The sequence below is a fragment of the Mesoplodon densirostris genome, chromosome 12 (assembly GCF_025265405.1).
Source record: "Mesoplodon densirostris isolate mMesDen1 chromosome 12, mMesDen1 primary haplotype, whole genome shotgun sequence".
NCBI lineage: Eukaryota > Metazoa > Chordata > Mammalia > Artiodactyla > Ziphiidae > Mesoplodon > Mesoplodon densirostris.
The window spans coordinates 67,634,620-67,656,264 of NC_082672.1; the positions used below are offsets into that span (position 1 = coordinate 67,634,620).

The following is a 21,645-nucleotide window of genomic DNA, read 5'->3' on the forward strand; positions in this document are numbered from 1 at the left end:
TCACCATACACACAAAGGATAACTATGGGATGTGACGGATATGCTATTTTGTTTATAATGGTAATAATTTCACAGTGTACACATATGTCAAAACATCGCATTGTATACCTTAAATACATACAATTTTTATTTGTCATAAATAAGTAAAGAAACGAGAGGGAGAGCTTATTGCCAAGCCTCTGGCACCTTTCTTTGCGCTTGTTTCCCGGGTCCTCTCACTCTGTAGAGAAGGGGAAGGGTTCACGCAGGGAATGGCTGTAGGGTAGAGGTATGCATGGCCCCTTAGGCGGAACTTATGCTTATGGAGGTAAAAATATATTTCAGACTTCTGCTCACTCACTATCTCTATCTTTTGTTTCCCCTCTATCTTTCTCTTTCTCTCTCTCTCCCAACATTTTGTGACAAATCTTGTTTTTGCAGTACTAAACAAAAGGGAAAACTGACCCAGAGGGACTTTGGAAACACAGCATTTGTTGTGAAGTCTCCACCACAGGGTATAGTAAAGAATGTTACTGCTGTAGTACTGTGGAGCACAGAGGCCAGCAAGGAAATTATGGAATCTTCTTGTCTGAAAGTTTTTAGAGGCTATGAAAGCTGTTAATGTCTCTGGAATGGCTTAGGCCCAGTTTTTTAAAGAAGCAATAAGACAGTCGTGACTGTCTTTGGACAGTCTTTTCAGGATGTCATACTACAGAAAGTACTCAATGCTACAGCACAGGGTGCCCCGAGTGTTCTGAGCCTGCGTGTGACTCTCGGGGGAGGGAAGGTTTGGTGGGAAGCAGGGGGTGAGGTCTCTGGGAAGTGGCATGACCAAGGATAAGAAGTGCAAAGCACTCCCCCACCCCAAAGCACAGAGCCAACGCTTTAACATCCCCTCATTTATCACCTAGACAAAACTCAGAAGAACAAGTCAATTTTAGGAACTGAGGAACATCAGCCATGAGAGGCTGGGTAAACCATAATCAGGACCTTGGCACTAACTGATCTTGAGCAAGCCGGTCGACCTCTTTGAGATTCTGTTTCTTCATTCATTCACTTATTCATTCATTCTGCAAATATTTATCAAAGGCTGTACCAGGAGGCGCTGTTCTAGGTGCTGGGTGAACCTAATGAGCAAAACAGACCTTACATTCCAGAGGAGGAGGAGAGACAGAAAATAAATAAATGTAACATGGACTTTGTTAGATGCCATTGAGGAAAATAGAACAGGGAAGGGGGTTAAGGAGTGTCAGGGTTCAGGTATGGCAGTTTTACCTAGGGTGGTCAAGAAAGGCCTGTTTGGGGGATGACTTTTGTAGAAAGACCTGAAGGAGGTGAGGGAGACAGCCATGTTGACATGCGGGGGAAGAGTGATCTAAGTGGAAGGAATAGCAAGGAAAAGGCCCTGGGGATGGAGTGGACCTGGCCTGTTGGACACACGGTAGCAACATGAGCAAAAGGTCGATAGAAGGAAGCACGTCAGAGAAGTATCGGGGCACGGCTGTGCACCTTTTGGATACATTACCTTTCCTTGGAATGAGCTAGGAGGCCACTGGAGGTTTTCCCAGGAGAAGATGATTTTGACTGTGTGAAAATAGATTGAAAGAGGGCAGGGGCAGAAGCAGGGAAACCAGTTAAGATGCTGAGGGCTTCCCTGGTGGCGCAATGGTTGAGAGTCCGCCTGCCAATGCAGGGGACACGGGTTCGTGCCCCGGTCCGGGAAGATCCCACATGCCGCGGAGCGGCTGGGCCCGTGAGCCATGGCCACTGAGCCTGCGCGTCCGGAGCCTGTGCTCCACAACGGGAGAGGCCACAACAGTGAGAGGCCCGCGTACTGCAAAAAAAAAAAAAAAGATGCTGAGGCAACAAACCATGTATGATCTGATGGCCTGGACCAGGGTGATAGCAGTGCAGTGGTGATCAGTGTCAGATTCTGGTAATATTTTTTTTTAAGTTTACAAACTTCTGTTTGTTTGTTTGGCTGTGAGGCTTGCGGGATCTTAATTCCCCGACCAGGGATCAAACCCGGGCCCCCTGCAGTGGAAGCGTTGGGTCCTAACCACTGGACCGCCAGGGAAGTCCCTCTGGTAATATTTTGAAGGTAGAGCTTATAGGATTATCTTATAGATTGGATGTAGGATGGAAGAGAAAGAGAAGAGTTAAGGGTAACTCCAAGGTTTAGGGCCTAAGCTGTTGGAAGGATGGAGTTGCCGTTACCTGGGATTGGTGAAGAGTGAGGGAAATAGGTTTCAGGTGGTGGGAGTGGGGCAGGATTAGGAGTTCTATTTTGTACATACTAAGTTTGAGAAGCGTGTTAGCATCTAAGTAGAGATGTCTACTACACAGTAGGATATACATGGCTAAAATTCATGGGAGAAATCTAGCCTGGAGATAGAAGTTTTAATACCAGAGTATTGGGGATATTGAAAGCCCCAAGACCAGATACAAATACCAAGTGAATAAGTGTAGACAGAAAAAACAAAAAGAGAGAGAGGTCTTAGGATTCATCCTTGGGTCTTTTCAGAACTAAGGGGTCAGGGAGAAAAAGATGAGGCAGCATGGTAAACCAAGAAAGAGTAACTATTGAAGTAGAAGGAAAAGCAAAAAAAAGTTTAGTATGTTGGAAGCCAGGTAAAGAAAGGTGGAGAGAGTAATCAACAATGTCAAATGATGCTGATAGGCAGCTAAGGTGAAGGCTGAAAATTGACCATCCAGCAATTTGGAAGCCATTCGTGATTTCATTGAGCACTTTGGGAAAGCAATAGGAGCAAAAACCAATTGGGCTGTGTTCTAGAGAGAAGGGAAAGGGAAGGATTTGAAGAAGCTCATGTAGGCTACATTTTTGAGGCCTTTTGGGTTAAAGGGAGCAAAGAGGTGAGCCAGTAACTGGAGGGAAATAGAGTCAAAAGAGTTTTCCTTCGGGCTTCTTTTCTAAGTAGGAAGAAATTCCAGCACACTTGCCCTCGATGGTAAAGATGATCAATATTCACTCATATCCAATTTTCCTCTCTTTCCTGCACACACAGGAAGACCATATTTACAATCAGGTTTGCTGGGTAACTAGATCTAACCAATAAAACGTGAGTGGGAGTCATGTGTCACTTCTAGCCCGAGGCAGTTAAAAGTAAGTGTGAGTTCTTGGTGTTCTTTCACATCCATTGAACCGGTATCAGAGAACTCCTAGGTGGTGGAACCAAAACCCAGATTCTTTTTTTTTTTTTTTTTAGAGATTTATGTTTTATTTTATTTTACACCTTACTTTCCGAAAATAAATTTAAAAAAAACCAATCAATTAAAAAAAAACTTAAACACTAATCCAGCTGAAACACAATTAATTCCATTTTTGCCTCTTTCCTTCCAATATTCTCTTTATGTATACACACTTTAAATGGCTGCAGTCATAGAATTGCAAGATTATATATTGCTTTTTATTAGTTAACATCAGAATATCATATAATCTTCCCGTGTCAACTCATATTCCATTCCATGCATAATCTTTGCAATTGCAGTTTTAATAATCAGACTATTCAATTGCATAACCATACCATAATTTACCTTATTCCCTTTGTCAAACATTTATCTTTTAAACATAGCTAGTGAACGTATTGTAGCATTTAGAGTTATTTAGTGTTTTTAGCTTCTGTTTTATCATTTATTTAAGAAATAATGTGGGAACTAGTTTAAGATCATTGAGTTCAAGTGTGAATATCATTATTGCTCTTATATACTTCTGTATTAATATCAAAAGGGTTTGTAGGAACTTACAGTGCCTACATGAGTAAAAAAGGAGGAGTCAGTTTATCGTACAGCCCAGATTCTTGAGCCACTGTTGGAAGAGAGCCATCTGACTCGCATCAGACTATGACATGAATGAGGACTTAACCTTTATGTTAGGCCATTAGGACTTGGTGTTTATTTGTTTGCACAGCAGAGCCCATCCTGACTCATAGTTGGGCAGATGGGAAAGTTCCAAAAGTGACAGAAAACTTGCTGACATGGCAGACAGAAGGCCAATCGCTAAAAGAATGTCTTGAGGACTTGAGAGAGGATAGGATCTCCTGAGCAAGTGGGCCAACTCAACTCAGCAAGGCTCATCCTTCTGGATGTTGATGGAGTTGAACTGGATGATCTCTGGAGACCTAGCCTGTGCTACAGGTTGATGGTCTTGGAATTTTTCTAGGTTCCTGCTGGAGGGAGAGAAAAAAAAATCCCGCAGGTCAGAACGAGAGGAGAGATATTTGGATTGAGAGGTAGGGAAAGACCAGGGAGATGGGAGGCAGATTGGTCTGGAAAGGAGAGAATCATCTGACTTCAGAAGAGGTGTGAGCTCACTTGTCTTATCTTTGTTTGTAAATCCTCCCTGACTTTTCCCATACGGTCTTAGAGTTCATCGGAGATGACAGTTCAAGACCTGTAGAACCACTGGGCTATTTGATAACCTAGAACATAGATTGTAGAAAATGCAGATCATTGCATTGCGATTTCAGAAGGATCTTGAAAAAAATTATTATTATTTAATGACCTCAATTTCCACATGAGTGTGCAGGGATACAGGGCACCAGTTTGCCTTTCAGGGCTGCTCTTCAGATTAATGAAATGTGATAAGTTAAACTTCTTGGAAGGATGGTGCCATATAAACAGTAGGTGTTATTATTCCCATAAAAGGAAAGCACAGTCTTCTCTGATGAAATGGCTCTTACCTCAGACTCTTCATTAAAAGCTGTGGTGCAAGTTTCCAAGTTGCACTGGTGAGACTTGGTAGCAGATGAAAAAAAAAAAAAGCAAAAGAAGTCAAAATATCCCAGGTAACTACTTGCCAGCAAGTAAGAAGTTTTCAAGTTCTAGAATCGTGCTGATAAGTCTGAACTGCCTAAAGGCAGAACTTATTTATAGTAACACAAAGGTGACTTCCAGCCCTGAAATCTGGGCCTCCGCCTCAGATGGGGGTGCAATAAAGCAAAGCCATGAAAAGGGGAGCTAATACTATTGTGATTCCATCTCTGAAGGCTGCTCAGTGGTGCTGCTACAGAGGGAGGGGAATCTGGTGTGAAAATAGCCCCAGCAATAGCTGATTTTAAAACTGAAATATATAAGCTATTTCCAAACCTCTTACATTTGTAAATCCTGAGGCCAGTAAGTCCTATTTAAAGAGCTTTATGCAGAGGTGCATTCCTCTTTTGGAATAGTAGGAGTTGAGTGGACAAAAACTAAGACCTTTCGAAGAATTATTTTTAAGTGACCTGATTTCAAAGGTAGTTTTAAGGCTTTCTTTCACTTTACCTGTTTCACCCTGTATAATGTAGGATGACCACCGTCATCAACATTTTTAAATGCATTCATAACAAAGCCTTTGACAGTAAAGTTGTTTGCATTAAATTTTATAAAAGTAGGTACCAGTGTATCTATTCATTTCAAGACTCTTCTCTATATATGAATTAAATGTCCCTTACATTTCTTGCTTTGCTCTGTTATGGAAGCACTTAGCTATTTCAGTTGAAATCAGTAATAGATTTAAAGACAGAGTTCAGAGCTGTAAAGTTCCTCACTTGATCAGGAATCATACATATTATTTTTGTCATATTTAATCATAGAATCCAGGCCTTTAACAGGGTACTTAATTAAACTTTTAATTCATGATAAGAAGTTAAATAGCAATTGGGAAGGTTTTTTAAAAATTATTTCCACGTCCCATCCAGATTACCAAAACAATTTTTTTAAAAAAGGTATGATGGGGCTTCCCTGGTGGCGCAGTGGTTGAGAGTCCACCCGCCAATGCAGGGGACACGGGTTCGTGCCCCGGTCCGGGAGGATCCCACATGCCGTGGAACGGCTGGGCCCGTGAGCCATGGCCACTGAGCCTGTGCGTCCGGAGCCTGTGCTCCGCAACGGGAGAGGCCACAGCAGTGAGAGGCCCACGTACCACAAAAAAAAAAAAGGTATGATGGACATAATGGCTGTCAGCCAAGGGTATTGTAGGTCATGCCGACATGAGCTGGCAGCAAGCCATTGTCCAAATAGCATGACTTTATCGATGCAGAGTAGTCACTCTTGAGTTCATGGTTGAGTCACTAGTGATGGAGTGGTACTTCCCTTGAGCCAGTGCTTCTTAGAGTAGGTTTCTTGTTGTTCACTACTACCTGCCCTACCTTGCCAATAAAAGAGCAGGACCATTTAGGCTGAAAGCCGAACAGAAGAGAAACATTGATTATAGATCTCATTTCTCTTTGCTTCCTGAAAACTGAGATTGCAATTACACAGTGAAAGCATGGGGTGTTTTTTTTTAATGAGTTACAAGAAATACAGTTTCCACCCCAAAATACTCAAGAGTTGGAATCCAAGAGTCAGTTTTGATTCTGTCTTTTCTTTGGCAGCTCTCACACTGAGCACAAATGGGGGAGGATATCAGTAGAGTTACCTAATCATCTTAATGGATTCGCATTCCATTCAAAAACTTGGAATGTCCCCAAACTGCTTCAGGCTTCAGCTCTATTGTTGAGGTGTCTGTGACATTTCTGGTGGGTGTGCAGTTCTACACAAGCAGACAGCTTTTGAAAGGGACCCTTCTTCTGGTGAGAACACCTGGAATCTTGGTTGAACAAGCTGTAAACCAGGAAACTGATTCAGGAATTCCTTAATAAAAGGGATCATATCCAGGCGTCGGGGTGGTGTGTGGTTGTCTGTAGGAAAGGCTGTTCTGAGAAGCACAAAGAAAGTAAAATAGTTGTTGGCACTCATCAGTTAATACCTCTCTGTTTATTTTCTTGTTTGTTTGTTTTCTTAACCAAATCACAGGCTAGACAAAGGGTTGGGTTGCTTTTGCTTTCAGGAGTGGGGCAATTAAAGAGCCGCACTTTTGGTTTCCTGATATTTCAGAAGTGTTCTTTTCCCCATTAACTTGGTGCACATAGTAAGATGTTTCACTTTGCCCTAGACCCCTCAAATATGTTGACAGTCGCTCTCACTGACAGTGGCACCTCTTCCAGGCTCGTCGGTGATGCAGTGAGCTGTACTGTCTGAGCTGGACTTCTGTGTGCAGCCTGGCAAAGGCTGTGTGTGAAAAAGTGAGTGCATTCAGCACCCTGGGTGGGATGGAGCCAGGCCTCCAATGTGAGCACATTTTTGGACTGATTGGCAGCAGAGAGAAATACTGGCAGCTGTTCCCAAGCAAGCCAAAAAGTTGGCCCGGGGATGGAAAAAAAAAATGCTGGGATTTAGCCAACGGAAGATTCCTGCGTCTAGAAGAAAATCAAAGGAAGGCTACAGAAGGTCACCATGACAGACCTCCAGCTGGTTGAAGTCACAACTATTTCATTTTGTCTCTGCTGTATAAAGGATAGTATTACTTGTCATTGCCACTCATTTTTTCCCAATTCTTTATTTCTAAGTCTTCATTTCTGTTCTCTTGATTTCTTTATTTTTTTAATTCTCTAGATACAAAATGAAATGACAGATTATTCTTCCTAAAAGTAGTGTATGGGCGATGTTATTTGCAGAGGCAGTATCAGCAACCAGAATTGAATAGAACGGGGCAGGTCTCAGAGAGCAGTAGCCACACGCATGTGTTCCAAGCCATGTTGAGTGATGTGGGTTGGAGTGGAACCCAACCGCGTTATGTGTGAAGATCACCTCAAGGATCTGTCCAGAGAGACCCTCTGACACCTCACAGCTTATCGATTATTCTTGTTTTATTAGTTACTAAAAGAGAAGGGTGGGAAAAACGGTAAAGTTCCTAAAAGGCCAGGAAAATGTCTGCTGAAAGATAGGATCCTCAAAGGTCTTGCCATGTAAAGATGAGCACGCTCGTACCACGGGAGACATTTTCATATTTGATGTCATTCTTCCTTCCAACGAACACCTTAGACTATGTGCGAATATTCTTTCTGCCAGGTAGAGCTGTTGTAGCCCAGGAATTAAACTGTACCCTACAAATAGGAAGGTGGAAAGATTAAAAATGTGGACCACCAAAATTTGGGGGTAAGAAATATGCAGGATGCTAAAGAGAAGATGTTTGAAGCACACCTTTTGTAACTCTGGGGATTTTGGGGGGGTGACTTAAATCCATCAGATTTGCAAGGTATTCACGGAAATGCGATGACCTTTCAAAGTTCTGTTTAACGAAGTCTCTCCATGCCTCCTGTTTGAGGCTGTTACAGTAGATGTCAACCAGATATTCTCACTTGCTAACAGAAGAAATAGTATCCTGGCTACGTGGGGGGGGATTTCAGGTCTATTAAAGGAGAATTTGATAACAGTACAAGATGCTAGACACTGCGGTAGGGTAGAAACAAACACAGAATTACCTTCAGAGGAGGGGTGTGTGTGTGTGTTTAAAGGACAAAGGGGTCAAGGGACTTCCCTGGCGGTCCAGTGGTTAAGACTTCGCCTTCCAATGCAGGGGGTGCGGGATCAATCCCTGGTCAGGGAGCTAAGATCCCACATGCCTCACAGCCAAAAAAACCAAGCAGAAGCAATATTGTAAAACAGAAGCAATATTGTAACAAATTCAATAATGACTTTAAAAATGGTCCACATCAAAAAAATCTTAAAAAAAAAAAAAAAAGACAAAGGGGTCAAAAGGACAAGATGGCTTAAGTACAGCACTTCATAGAAGCAGAGGAATGGAACACATGACCCTTTTCTAGATCATTTCTTTTGGGGGGTTAACTTAGAAATATAAGACAAAACCATCTCCTCCAAGGAACTTACAATATAGTTGAAGAATCAAGACAGGGGCTTCCCTGGTGGCGCAGTGGTTGAGAATCTGCCTGCCAATGCAGGGGACAGGGGTTCGAGCCCTGGTCTGGGAGGATCCCACATGCCGCGGAGCAACTAAGCCCGTGAGCCACAACTACTGAGCCTGCGCGTCTGGAGCCTGTGCTCCGCAACAAGAGAGGCCGCGATAGTGAGAGGCCCATGCACCGCGATGAAGAGTGGCCCCCACTTACCACAACTAGAGAAAGCCCTCACACAGAAATGAAGACCCAACACAGCCCTAAATAAATAAATAAATTTTAAAAAAGCACTACTCACCCTTAATATTTAAAAAAAAAAAAAGAAATCAAGACAAACCATAGAAATCAAAGGTGTAAACAATTCAAGAGCATTTGCTGTAGGTGCCATGTGTGTGTTAGCCGTTGCTTGTGCCACAGAGGTTCTGATCTGGGCGAGGACAGGATTTTCCTTCCATCTCCTAAAACCACCTAAAACGAACACTCACAGGATCGATCAGACTTCCTTAGGGAACAAGTGGGGAGAGAGCCTCCAGGAAAAGACACTGGCACGACAAAGAAGCAGTCACAGGGCCTTGAGGAGCCAGCTCTGATTTGCACGAAGAGTAGATTTGGAGAAATAATTCAAAATATGGTCAGATTACATGGAGCCTTCCTAGGAAAAAATAAGGTTTAGACCAAAGAATTTAATCTTGATGGAGTAAGCAATAGGAATTCACTGAAACGTTGTGAGCCAAAAAGTGACAGAATGAAAAAGAATTTAAGGAATAACTGTCTGGCAATGGAATGTTGGACGGATGGGACAACACAGTGCTCCAGACGGAGGGCACAGCCAGGAAGCTCACCCTGCTCCCAGCATGAGCTGATGAAGGTATGTGCCTGGTGAAGAGCTGGGAGATGCCAAAGACCGAGTGTGGGACTCATCAGTGGGAAAAGAGGCCTTCCAGCCTTGATATATATCTATAGTGCTTTATAAGTTCCCAAGGCACCGTGAGTGCAAAGCTGGAGATACAGATGTGAGGAACACAGGCCCGTAGGTGGTGGCTGAGACCACCAGGAATTGCCGATCCCTTTCAGAAAAGCGAAGAGAAAAATGGTCGGGGGCTGAGATTGAGCTCCTATACTTGAACTCCCATTGCTGTTTCCTCTAAGAATGAAGTCTACTCTGGATGGCTGGTTTTAAGGTCACTTTCATTTATTTGGGAAATATTAAAGCCCCAACAGTTTATTAGACTGAGGATACCTATAGAGGTGCTCCCTAAATTACCTTTTAAGGAGTATACCTTCCAGGTGATACTGTGAGCATCATGCCTTACTTAGCACACATGGATACAAGGACCTTCAAGGAGATACTAAATTTCTGGAGGACAGAGCCTCTAAAAATACCTCAAGGGGGGCTTCCCTGGTGGCGCAGTGGTTGAGAGTCCGCCTGCCAATGCAGGGGATGCGGGTTCGTGGCCTGGTCCGGGAGGATCCCACATGCCGCGGCGCGGCTGGGACCGTGAGCCATGGCCGCTGAGCCTGCACGTCCGGAGCCTGTGCTCCGCAACGGGAGAGGCCACAACAGTGAGAGGCCCGCGTACCGCAAAAAAAAAAAAAAAAAAAAAAGAATACCTCAAGGGTATTGGTAATCCAGTGCCACATACTTTAAAGTGCCAGGAGCAGATTCAGGCAAAGGTGATCACTTACAGTTAAAACCATTATGATGAATGTTTGCTGGACATTACTATAGTAGCTAAGCAACACACACGGACACAAAGTAACAACACACACACGCTCTACCCACAAACCCAGGCAGGGGTCAGTCTGAGCATCACTCCTGGTGAGTCACCTAGGTGTTAGATATCTTCTGATGATATTCATGAAATAGACACTCTCCCCAGTGATGTGTTCCGTGAGTAACTTGACCTCATAAAGCCTTTAGATGTAACTTCCAGTTAGAGGAAAACCAATGATTACAAAAACAAGCCTAACAACACCTTGAGGTAGCAACAGGGCAAATCCAGAAGGTGGGCTGTTCTGCAGGACAAATGGCCTGATTTCTTCAATAAGTCAGTGTCATAAAAAATGGACTATGCTAAATTAAACAAGAGTTAAGGGATTTAAAAACTAGATGCACTATGCGGTCCTGGAGTGGTTACTCATTTGGATAAACCAGTTATAAAGGACTTGGTGGGGGGGGGAATTGGAAAAATCCAAATGTGGTCTGGGTATTAGGAGAAATTTTCCTGAAATGGAAAGGTGGTAATAATTGGAAGACTGAGAAACAGTAGGTCCTGTATGATCTCGGTTTGGTTAAAAAATACAAATTGGAGTGTGTGTGTGTGTGTGTGTGTGTGTGTGTGTGTGTAAAGGAGCCAAAGGACCTGTGCTGAAGTGTTAAGAGAGGTGACCTGTGAATGGTGGGAATGTGATGCAATTTGTTTTGCTTGTCTGCATTTTCCAATTTCCTACCGTGTACATTATTACATTTCTGTAATAAAAAGGTTATTTGAACAGTTCAGTGGATAGAAGGGAAGGAGGGAATGAAGACTGAGTGGAGTGTGGAGCATAATACTGGAAAAAGTACAACTCTGCAGTGTGGTATTACATGTGATTTCAAAACTTCTGTGGCCCCATCAATTTTCTTCCTAGAAGCACCAATGCTGCACCAGTGCTCCCTGGTCCCTTCCTTCCAGCTCCGGGCCCTCCATTCTCCTAACTAAGAGACTAGAGTCCTTAACTAGGACCAAACTTGCACTCACAGTCTCATTGGTTAAACGAAAATTAACCCAAAAAGCAATAAAGAGAATAGCTGTCTTCTAGTTCCTTCTTATTAAAAGTGTGAGACCTTTTTTCATATTTAAATTTACCTTGATCATTGAAACCTACAGATGCTCTTCCTTCCTATATGTTCTCTAGTGTTGCATCTCTGGAAATTACTAGTGTTATTTTCAGTGAAAATAGCTCAGATGTTTCCCAAGACTGACCCTCTGTGCCCCCAGATAGAGAAGGAAATTCTCACCATCTAGTCAAATCTTGTACAACTATGAAGGAAGTAGCAGATGTGGGGAGTGTCACTCCTTTCATGTTACCCTGGTCTACAGGTACTGAAATTGAAGACAAGGAGAGTCCTTTCATGAATATTTTCAAACCTATGTAAATATCTACAAATGCATGCTTTGGAAGTTACTCAATCAGCTTACTTCAGGCTTAGGTTATATACTGAATATCTCCAGATAGTTGCTCTTTCAAGGATGTGTCAGAATGTTCAATAGGAAGGACATGTTTTTGTATTAATCAGTTGGATGATGACATTTTCAAAAACCAAGAGTAAAAGATGCTGCTTCCATCCTCAACTGGACTTTGTTAAAAAAGGACAACCATAAAGTCGTCCCTGGATCCTGGAAAGCCTGGACCACTGGGGGACCTGCAGTAATGAGGTAGTTTCCCTCCATCATGCCCAAAGTCTGGAAGAAGACAACTGACACGTGTGTGGTTAAGATTTCAGAAGAGTGAGTCAAAATAGAAAGCGATGCTCTAGTGGGCCTGCACCTGTAAGTCTCACACTGGTGTTTAAAACCACTTAATGCAGACTGCTTCCTACTCTGTGGTCAGCAGAATGCTGGTTCTTCCGTACTTCCTCCTCAGGAGCCTCCAGAAATATCTTTTTTTTAAAGTTTTTTTATAAGTGATTTTCTCTTAAATCGATCTTTAGCTTGTTTTCATGGGAAATCTATAGTATTTAACTCTTCTAATACCCATGTATTAGTATGCTCAGGCTGCCATAACAAAATACCACAAAATGGGTGGAATAAGCAACAGAAATTTATTTTCTCACAGTTCTAGAGGCTAGAAGTCCAAGACGATGGTGTCTGCAGGTCTGGTTTCTCCTAAGGCCCCTCTCCTTGGTTTGCTGATGGCCTCCTTCTCGCTGTGTCTTCACATGGCCTTTCCTCTGTGCACAGAGAAAGAGAACACTGGTGTCTCTTCCTCTTCTTATAAGGACACTAGTTCCATCAGCTCAAGGCCTCACCCTTATGACCACATTTAACCTTAATTACCTCCTTAAAGGCCCTGTCTCCAAATATGGGGAGATGGGGTGAGGATTTCAACATACGAATTTGGGGAGACACAATTCAGTCCATAATGACCCACTAAAAAATAATGGGTTTATACAAATAACTAAACAACATAGGTGCAAGATTATCCACATATGTACAACTACACAACCACTCACTATGTAACCGTATGGAAGAAAAAAGATCTCCATGGACTGATATGGAGTAATTTCCAAGATATATTTTAGAAGGCAAAAACAAGATGCAGAAGAGTACATACACTAGGTATGGTATGCTTCCTTTTGTTTAAGAAACAAGAGAGGGCCTCCCTGGTGGCGCAAGTGGTTGAGAGTCCGCCTGCCGATGCAGGGGATACGGGTTCGTGCCCCGGTCTGGGAGGATCCCATATGCCGCGGAGCGGCTGGGCCCGTGAGCCATGGCCGCTGAGCCTGCGCATCCGGAGCCTGCGCGTCCGGAGCCTGTGCTCCGCAACGGGGGAGGCCACAACAGTGAGAGGCCCGCATACCGCAAAAAAAAAAAAAAAAAGAAACAAGAGAAAATATGAGTATGTATTTGTAATGCATATGTATAATTTATAAGTATACACACACATTTGCATATTTTATTAAAAGAAACACAGAAAAGACAAAATATTATGAAAAGGTGACCTATGGGAAGTGGGTGAAAACGGAATGAAATGATTTGAGATGGGAGTGACTTGCTATCATTTTAATTGGTATTGACTTTTGAACCATTTAAATGTTTTACATAGTCAGGAAATTAAAATTTAATCAAAAAAGATGAGAAGCAGCAAGCCCTAAAATTTAAAACAAATAGAAAAAAATGAACTCACCGTATATTAACTTGGTTAATTAACCACACAGAATAAAAGGATAAATTAGATTAACTTTTGAACATGGTTCTATGGCTAGACATCCTCTGTGGGATATTCTTCAATACAGCTGGCCTGAACGTTTCAAAAGTGTCGTTGCCATGAAAAACAAAATGATGGGGGACTCTCCTAGGTCAAAGGAAATTAAGTGGGACCAAATGCAGTAAGTGATCTTGATTGGCTCCCAGATTTAAAAAAAAAAAATTCTATGAAGGACATCCTTGGAGGAATTTAGAGACTCAATATAGACTGTATATTAGTTTACAACATTATGCCAACATGAGTTTTCTTGGGTAGGAAATTATTATTTTGGTTATATAGAATGTTCTTGTTCTCAAGATATATATGCTGAAGTATTTAGGAATGAAATGTCATGATTTAATTTCGAGTGGTTTTGGGAAGAAATGTATATGTGGAGGGGGTGGGGGTGTGTTTATCTATAGATAGATAAAGATATAGAGAAGACAGCACACTTTTTTGCTTAAACCACTAGAAGGTATTTATTGGGACAGCTTCAGGCACAGTTTGATCAAGGGGAGCATACAAATTTAGCAAAATTTAACAGTTGATGTATTGAGATTAAAGGTATATGGATGTACATTTCTTTCATCTTTTCTGTAGGCTGGAATTTTCAAGATAAAAAATTGGGGAAAAAATAATAGATATGGATTGATTTTGTCATGAAGGTGCTCCATTCACAAGAAGCATTTACTAAGTACCTACTCTGTGCCAAGCCCTGTTCTAAGTGCTGGGGATGTAGCCGTGAACAAAGGCAAAGAAAGTTGGAGCTCTCATGGGCCTATATTTTAGTGCGAAAGACAAATAAGAAAATAGATAACTTTAGATTGTGATGAGTGCTAAAAGTAAAATAAAACGAGGTGATGTGATACAGTCATCAAGGGAGAAGCAACGTTAGATAGGGTGGCCAGGGAAGGGTTCTCCAAGGAGGAGACTTTGGGGCTGAGACCTGAATGACCAGAAGGAGCCATTCATTCATTGACCAGATTTGCATTGAGCACCAACTGTGTGTGCTCTGCTAGGTACCGGATGTAGCGGGGAACAAAATGGGTACACCCTCTGCCTTCCCAGAGCTTACATTCCCATTAGGGGCAACATACAGTAAACAAGAATACGTAAGCTGGTGATCAATGTTACAGGGGAAAATAAAACAGGGAGGGGAATAGTTAGTGAGGACTGGAGTTGAAATTTTGTTTTGTTTCGTTTTGGCATTGTAGGTTTTTTAAAATTTTTTTGAAGTATGCTTGATTTACAGTGCTTCAGGTATACAGCAAAGTGATTCAGTTATACGTGTGTGTATGTGTATACATATACACATTCTTTTACAGATGCTTTTCCATTATAGATTATTACAAGATATTGAATATAGTTCCCTGTGCTATACAATAGGTTCTTGTTGTTTATCTATTTTATATATAGTAGTATGTGTCTGTTAATCTCAAATTCCCAGTTTAACCTTCCCAACCCCTTTCCCCTTTGGTAACCATAAGTTTGTTTTCTATGTCTGTGAGTCTATTTCTGTTTTGTAAATAAGTTCATTTGTATCATTTTTTAGATTCCACCTATAAGTGATATCATATGATGTTTGTCTTTCTCTGACTTACTTCACTTAGTATGATAATCTCTAGGTCCACCCATGTTGCTACAAATGGCATTATTTCATTCTTTTGAATGGCTGAGTAATATTCCATTCATCTTCTTTATCTATCTTCTTTATCCATTCATCTGTCGATGGACATTTCAGTTCTAAGTTGAAATTTTAGACAGGGCAGTTCGGAAAGGGCTCGTGGAGCAGACAACGTACAGAGACCGGGTCTAGAGCTGGGGTGTTGGGAGAAGACAGATAGTGAAGGGCCTGATGGGCCATATTAATGATGTTGGCTTTTACTCAGTGAAAAGGGATCTTTTGGATGGTTCTGGGTAGAGCAGTGACATCATCCAACCTATCTTTCTACAAGATGGCTCTGGATGCTGGGTTGAGAATAGGCTACAAAGGGACGAGGGCAGGAGTAGGGATACCAGCTAAGCATCTCCTGCAGTAATTCAAGCAAGAGGTAGTTTGTAGGAGGGTGGTGGCAGGGGAGAAATGCAAAGGCTTGGAACCTGACTCTATTTTGAATGCAGAACTGCCAGGACTTCCCACTAGCTGATTAGAAGTAGGATATGAGAAAAAGAAAAGAATCCAAGATGACTGAGGTTTTGGCCCTAAAAACTGGAAGGCTGGGAGTTACCCTGAACTGAGGTGGGAAAGAAAAACTGCCCAAGGAGCAGGTTTGAGAAAGGACGCGAGGGATGGGGTGGGTGGACGGCAGGATCTGGGGGCAGTCAGCAGCCAGAGGGAAGGCAAAAGCCTGAAGATCTACTGAGAGTTTCACCGCAGGCTTGTGCAAGGATAATTAGGAATGCCTTGGGATAAATCTTCTCATAGAATTTTTTTCGTTTGCAAATTAACCTTTTGGTAATTTGAGCTCCATCCACTCAGATGCAAAAGTTAACTCCCAGTTTGCACTGTCAACTGCCTCTAGGAGTCTGGCTCCCACGTGGAGATGCTATAGGAGGTCTCCCTTGTTCTGGGCGCTGGGTGGAAGTTTTGGTGAGAAAGGGGGATTTGTGCTGAAGATGTGGCTCTATTCACAGTGACTTATGAGGTGGCGTTGGTGGGAGTGACCCTGTAAGGTTCAGCCGAGTGTTATAGTGATTCCCAGACATTTTTTGCCAATGATCCCTTTGACATGCGACTGAATTTCACAGGCAGCCTTTCAGTTTTGAACCCAAATTTCCCTTCCCTCTGTGCCCCTCGCCTGCGTCCGCGAGGGATGCACATTCTGAGCATATTTCGTTCCTCAGGAGCAGGCTCTGGCAGCTCAGAGACTATTCATTCACATTCCATTGCCTCTTCTGTGCGCCCTCCAAGATTCCATCAGAGGCTGCGCTTAAAATAATGAGGCTTTATTTATGCAGATTCTTTCTCCCCCCAGAAAGATGCTGAGAGCTTTTCATGGAAATTCTTGAAGAGTTGCTGAGGTTCCATGGACTTCAGAAAGTGTGCTTGAAATGGGGACTCTGACAGTGAGGCCCCCCAGTAAGGCTTATTGATGGAGAGAATGGACCTTGAACCCACTCTGTCGCGAGGACCCTCTCTCTGCAGCTGTAACAACATCCTGCCAACTGCAGTCCAGCCCAAGACAACACTCCAGGGACCTCCCTTTCTAGCCAACACCAGAAAAAGAAGCAGGGTGGACTTGCCCTCTCCCTCTCCTTCTTTATACCTTCTCTTCTTACCTCCCTGTGTTTAGTTAAAAGCCATATCAGTCACAAAAAGCTAGTCACAAAAAGCCAAATACTATATGATTCCACTTAAATGAGGTATCTAAAGTAGTCAAATTCATAGAAATGGAAATAGAATGATGGGTACCAGGGGCTGGGTGCTAGGTGGTAAAAGGGAATGGTTTAATGGTTACAGAATTTCAGATTTTTTTTAATGTTTATTTTATTTATTTATTTGACTGCGCCGGGTCTTAGAGTATCTAGTTCCCTGACCAGGGCTCGAACTCAGGCCCCCTGCATTGGAAGCGTGGAGTCTTAACCGCTGCACCACCAGGGAAGTCCTAGAATTTCAGATTTTTAAGATGAAAAAGTTCTAGAGCTCTGTTTCACAGCAATGTGAATATACTTAACACTGCTGAACTATACCCTTGAAAATGGTTGAGATGGTAGATTTTATGTTACATGTTTTTTACTACAACTTTTTAAAAGCCACATTAACGGCATTACTTCCGTGAAAGGAAAAATATACAAGTTCTAAAAAGTGGAATGCTTTCAGACAGAGAGAACAAGCAGAGGCCATGGGGTGAGGTTTTTATGTTATAACTGTAGATGTTTCATCCATCTCCCCATGATTTTTCTGGATACACATATGTATTGTGTGTGTGTTTGTGTGTAAGCACTCCAGCATTTGTACACTTGTATGGGTCTTCCAGACGTGGTTATTATCATCCTTACAGCATAAGAAAAAGGTTTCAGAATCACCCCCCAGGTCACCCAGAGCATCCACTGGTTAGTCCTCTGCTAGGTTTCATATCAAAGTAGTTAGTAGTCTAGTTCGGCTCCACTTGGGGGCAAATTGCTACTCTAGTTTATATTGTTATTACTTTTGGTTCAAAAGTTCCTGAAATTCGGTTTCTTTTGTGCTTCCTATGCACGTGAGCCCCTTTTCTAATCAGTTGTTGAATTGGATAATTCCCTGGGTCCTATGGAGTCTGGCCTCCATTGGCTGCTCTGTCTGTATTAGAAGGTTATTTCTGAATCTTAGGATTCACTTCAATCCTTTTTTGGAAATAAAATACATGACATTATTTGTAATTGTAACTTGCTTTGAAGTTACAAATGTTTCAGAAGAAGAATTCTGAAGGAGCATGATGGTCTTACCATCCAAGGAATTCTTCCTTGCTCCATCTTGTAGAACTGGAGAGGCCGCCTCTGCACCAACATGACCATCTGTGATCAGAGGCCAGTGTCAAGAGAAGGTCCCTCCAATGCCACCTTCACAACATGAGACCCAGTTCAATCGTTCACCTCGACGTTGTGTCTAGAATTTGAGTTAGAACCACCAATTAGATGATCACTAATTAGATGGTCACAGGCCTGGGAGAACCATCCAAGAAATTCCAACCCAGAGTCAGGTCCTAACCATGAGAACAGGAAACGGATGTCTAAACAGGAGCTAGAACGGTGACCTCCAGGAATCTATGTGGTATCATCATTGCAGGAACATCTCTTTTGCCTTCGCCTCAGGTTGCTGGTACAGAACTATATTCTCTCCTAAGTTGTGACCATTCTTGATAAATTATAGATATGTCTTGAATATCAACCATGAGTAAATCACAGTACATGTTGCCATGTTTTAGAGGTATCCTCCACCTCATCTCACTTGTTTCATTACCTTTTGTCTTTCACCTCTTCTACTTAGAGTCATTTCTTCTTGTTTCTTTTCTACTCATGTTGAGATTACCTGGTTCAGTCCTAAAACCTGTCCAAGAGATTATTAAGGAGGAAAGGCTTTGGGCTATTTTCTCCTGCCATTTTAGAGTGTGCAGAATGGCAGGGTGTGTACAACTTTCATGATATTTTTTAATGGCTGTTACTGTGTCAAGCCCAGGAATAATACGAGATGGGGCATGCTGCTGTCCATTCAAACAAAACTGTGGTTCCATGTGACAGGCTATACTTGCTCTCCTGACAGGTCTAAATAGAAAGGGCTTACTTGTTCAGCAGGGGAAATCATGCCTGGAAATAATGCCTGTGTAAATGTCTTGAAACTCAGACTGCTGAGTTTGCATTTGTTTAATTTCTAGGTTCTGCAACTACACAGTTGAATTTTTGTTGAGTAGATACGATGGCCTTTGAAAATGTACATACTTAGGAAATCACTGACTTCTTTATTTTTTTAATGCTGCCTTTCATTACATTCTGTCAAGGCTTCCTGTGTTCGTGATCTCAGCAGACTGGTTGGACTAGGTCAGAATTCCAAGCTAAAGTAGCTTGAAGCATGTGTCGTTCACAGGCTTATAGGAGACTTGGGGAAATTTAAGAAAGCTCTGTTTGTTTTGCCAACTCACGCGTCCATATATTTTGCAAGCAGTATCCAGAGTAAATGAAAGTACTATCCACCTTGTCTTTCTTCCTTGTCGATTTTTGTATAAAGTGTTTAAGGAATACTAAGAAGCATAACTCCTCTCAATTATTGTGGTAGAAAGTGAGGAATATAAAGGATTGAAAGTTAAAAGATAAGGCATGGGGCTTCCCTGGTGGCGCAGTGGTTGAGAGTCCGCCTGCCGATGCAGGGGACACGGGTTCGTGCCCCGGTCCGGGAGGATCCCACGTGCCGCGGAGCGGCTGGGCCCATGAGCCATGGCCGCTGAGCCTGCACGTCCGGAGCCTGTGCTCCGCAACAGAAGAGGCCACAACACTGAAAGGCCCGTGTACCACAAAAAAAAAAAAAAAAAGATAAGGCATGTTAGGAGTCATTTAGTCTGATCTCCCATCAAATTTGGAATCCTTTTGTGATAATGACATGGGTAGCTCTCCAGCCTCTGCTGAACACCTCCAGCAGTGGGGGGCACACCACCGCTTAAGAGCCCCTTTCATTTTGTACAACTGTGATTACTAAAAAATTCTTCATTTTTCATCGAAATCTACCTCCCTGAAATTTTCATCTGTGGTCCTGTTTATGCCCTCTGGAATGGAAGAGAACAAAGCTCATCTCATCTTTCCATGATAGCACATTAACTCTCCAAAGACAACACTTGTATGGGCCCCATATGTCTCCCTTTCTCTGGGTTGAACATCCCGGGTTCCATCACCACCTGGGACATGGGTTCAGTGTTCATCATGGTGCTTTTTGCCTGGCCTGTTCTTAACATACAGCACCAGGGCTAAATACAAGAGTCTCAGTGTGATCGAAACAGTAAGGAATCTAGAGAAGCTATAACCCCATCTCTGCATTATACATCTCTTGATATAGCCCAGGTTGTGTTAAGTTTCCTGGCAACTGTGTCACGGTCCTGACACACCTCATTAAGCCAGAACTCTCCCATCCTGTTTTTACAAAATTGACCTTTTTTGAAAAGTATAGTTGATTTACAATTTTGTGGAAAGTTGACTTTTTAAATTCCAGGTCAGGAATTGACACCTCTTTGCTAAATTGCATCCTTACACATTTACACCATAATATCAGCCCATGGTCATCATTTAGGGTCTTGCTTCTGTCTCCTAGAGTATCTTACCAGCGTGCCGCCCAAATCTTTTCCAAGTCAGAGATGGAAGTTAAGCAGGACAGAGTAAGCAGAAAGCTGGGTCTTATCACCAGACAATTTTCCTCAGGTTGAAGCTGACAGTAATCCATCGCCCAGCCACAGATTGCTTAATTTTACCATCTTCTAGACCCCATTTTTTCATATGACTTAAAGAGTGAGCTAAGAGATGTCAGATGCCTTGCTGAAATCCTGGGATGCTATTTCTACTGCATTCTCTGAGCAGTGATCCCATCAAAACCAGAAATGAAGTTTTGTTGGCATGACTTGGTCCTAATGAAGCTTGAATCATCTGCCACTTTCCTGTCTACATTCTGAGTGGGTGATGGTTTGTTTGCCAGACCAGGAAAGAACAAGTATACAATTCATGTGGAATTCCAAGACTTAGTTTTACTCCCTAAGAGCATCAAAACTTTCAGAGGGTGGGTGGGAAGATTTAAAAGTGCCTCATGGAAAAAAAAGTGCCTCATGCACATCTGAATTGAGTGACAGGGAAAATGTCAGGAAAAAAAATCCTCCCTTATGTGTATACATTATAAAAATGAAAAGAAAACAAAAACGTAAGTCACTGTCATTCTTGGAGCAATGGCTGATAAAACTGGGATATGATGTAAAAACAGAAATGGAGGCTGGATATTATTTAAAAAGCAGACAGAACAAAAACTTTGAGTCGCTGAAGCCCATGGTGTTACACATCTCTATTAGAGAGAAAGTGAGATGAACAGAAATATGGTAGAAGGCAACCCCATCAGGCAAGGCTAGGAGTCAATGGGAGGGGTTCCTTAGGAGAAAGATGCCTAAGCTGGTTCCTTGACCATGGAATGGGCTTGTAAATCCCACAGAATGGAACGCAGATTAAAAACACACACCAAAGTGGAGAAAAGGGAACCCTCCTACACTGTTGGTGGGGACACAAATTGGTGCAGCTACTATGGAGAACAGTATGGAGGTTCCTTAAAATACTAAAAATAGAGTTGCCATATGATCCAGCAATCCCACTCCTGGGCATATATCCTGACAAAACTATAATTCAAAAAGATAAATGCACCCCAGTGCTCCTAGCAGCTCTGTTCACAATAGCCAAGACATGGAAACAACTTAAATGTCCATCGACAGATGAATGGAGAAAGAAGATGTGGTACATATATACAATGGAGTATTACTCAGCCACTAAA

The 21,645-nt window shown here is 42.4% G+C and overlaps 1 protein-coding gene across 1 annotated transcript in view; it reads left to right on the top strand.

Moving 5' to 3' along the window:
* BACH2 (BTB domain and CNC homolog 2) overlaps positions 1 to 21,645 on the top strand; it is a 158,000-nt gene that overhangs the window by 80,602 nt on the left and 55,753 nt on the right. The gene's annotated exons all lie outside the window — the stretch shown is intronic.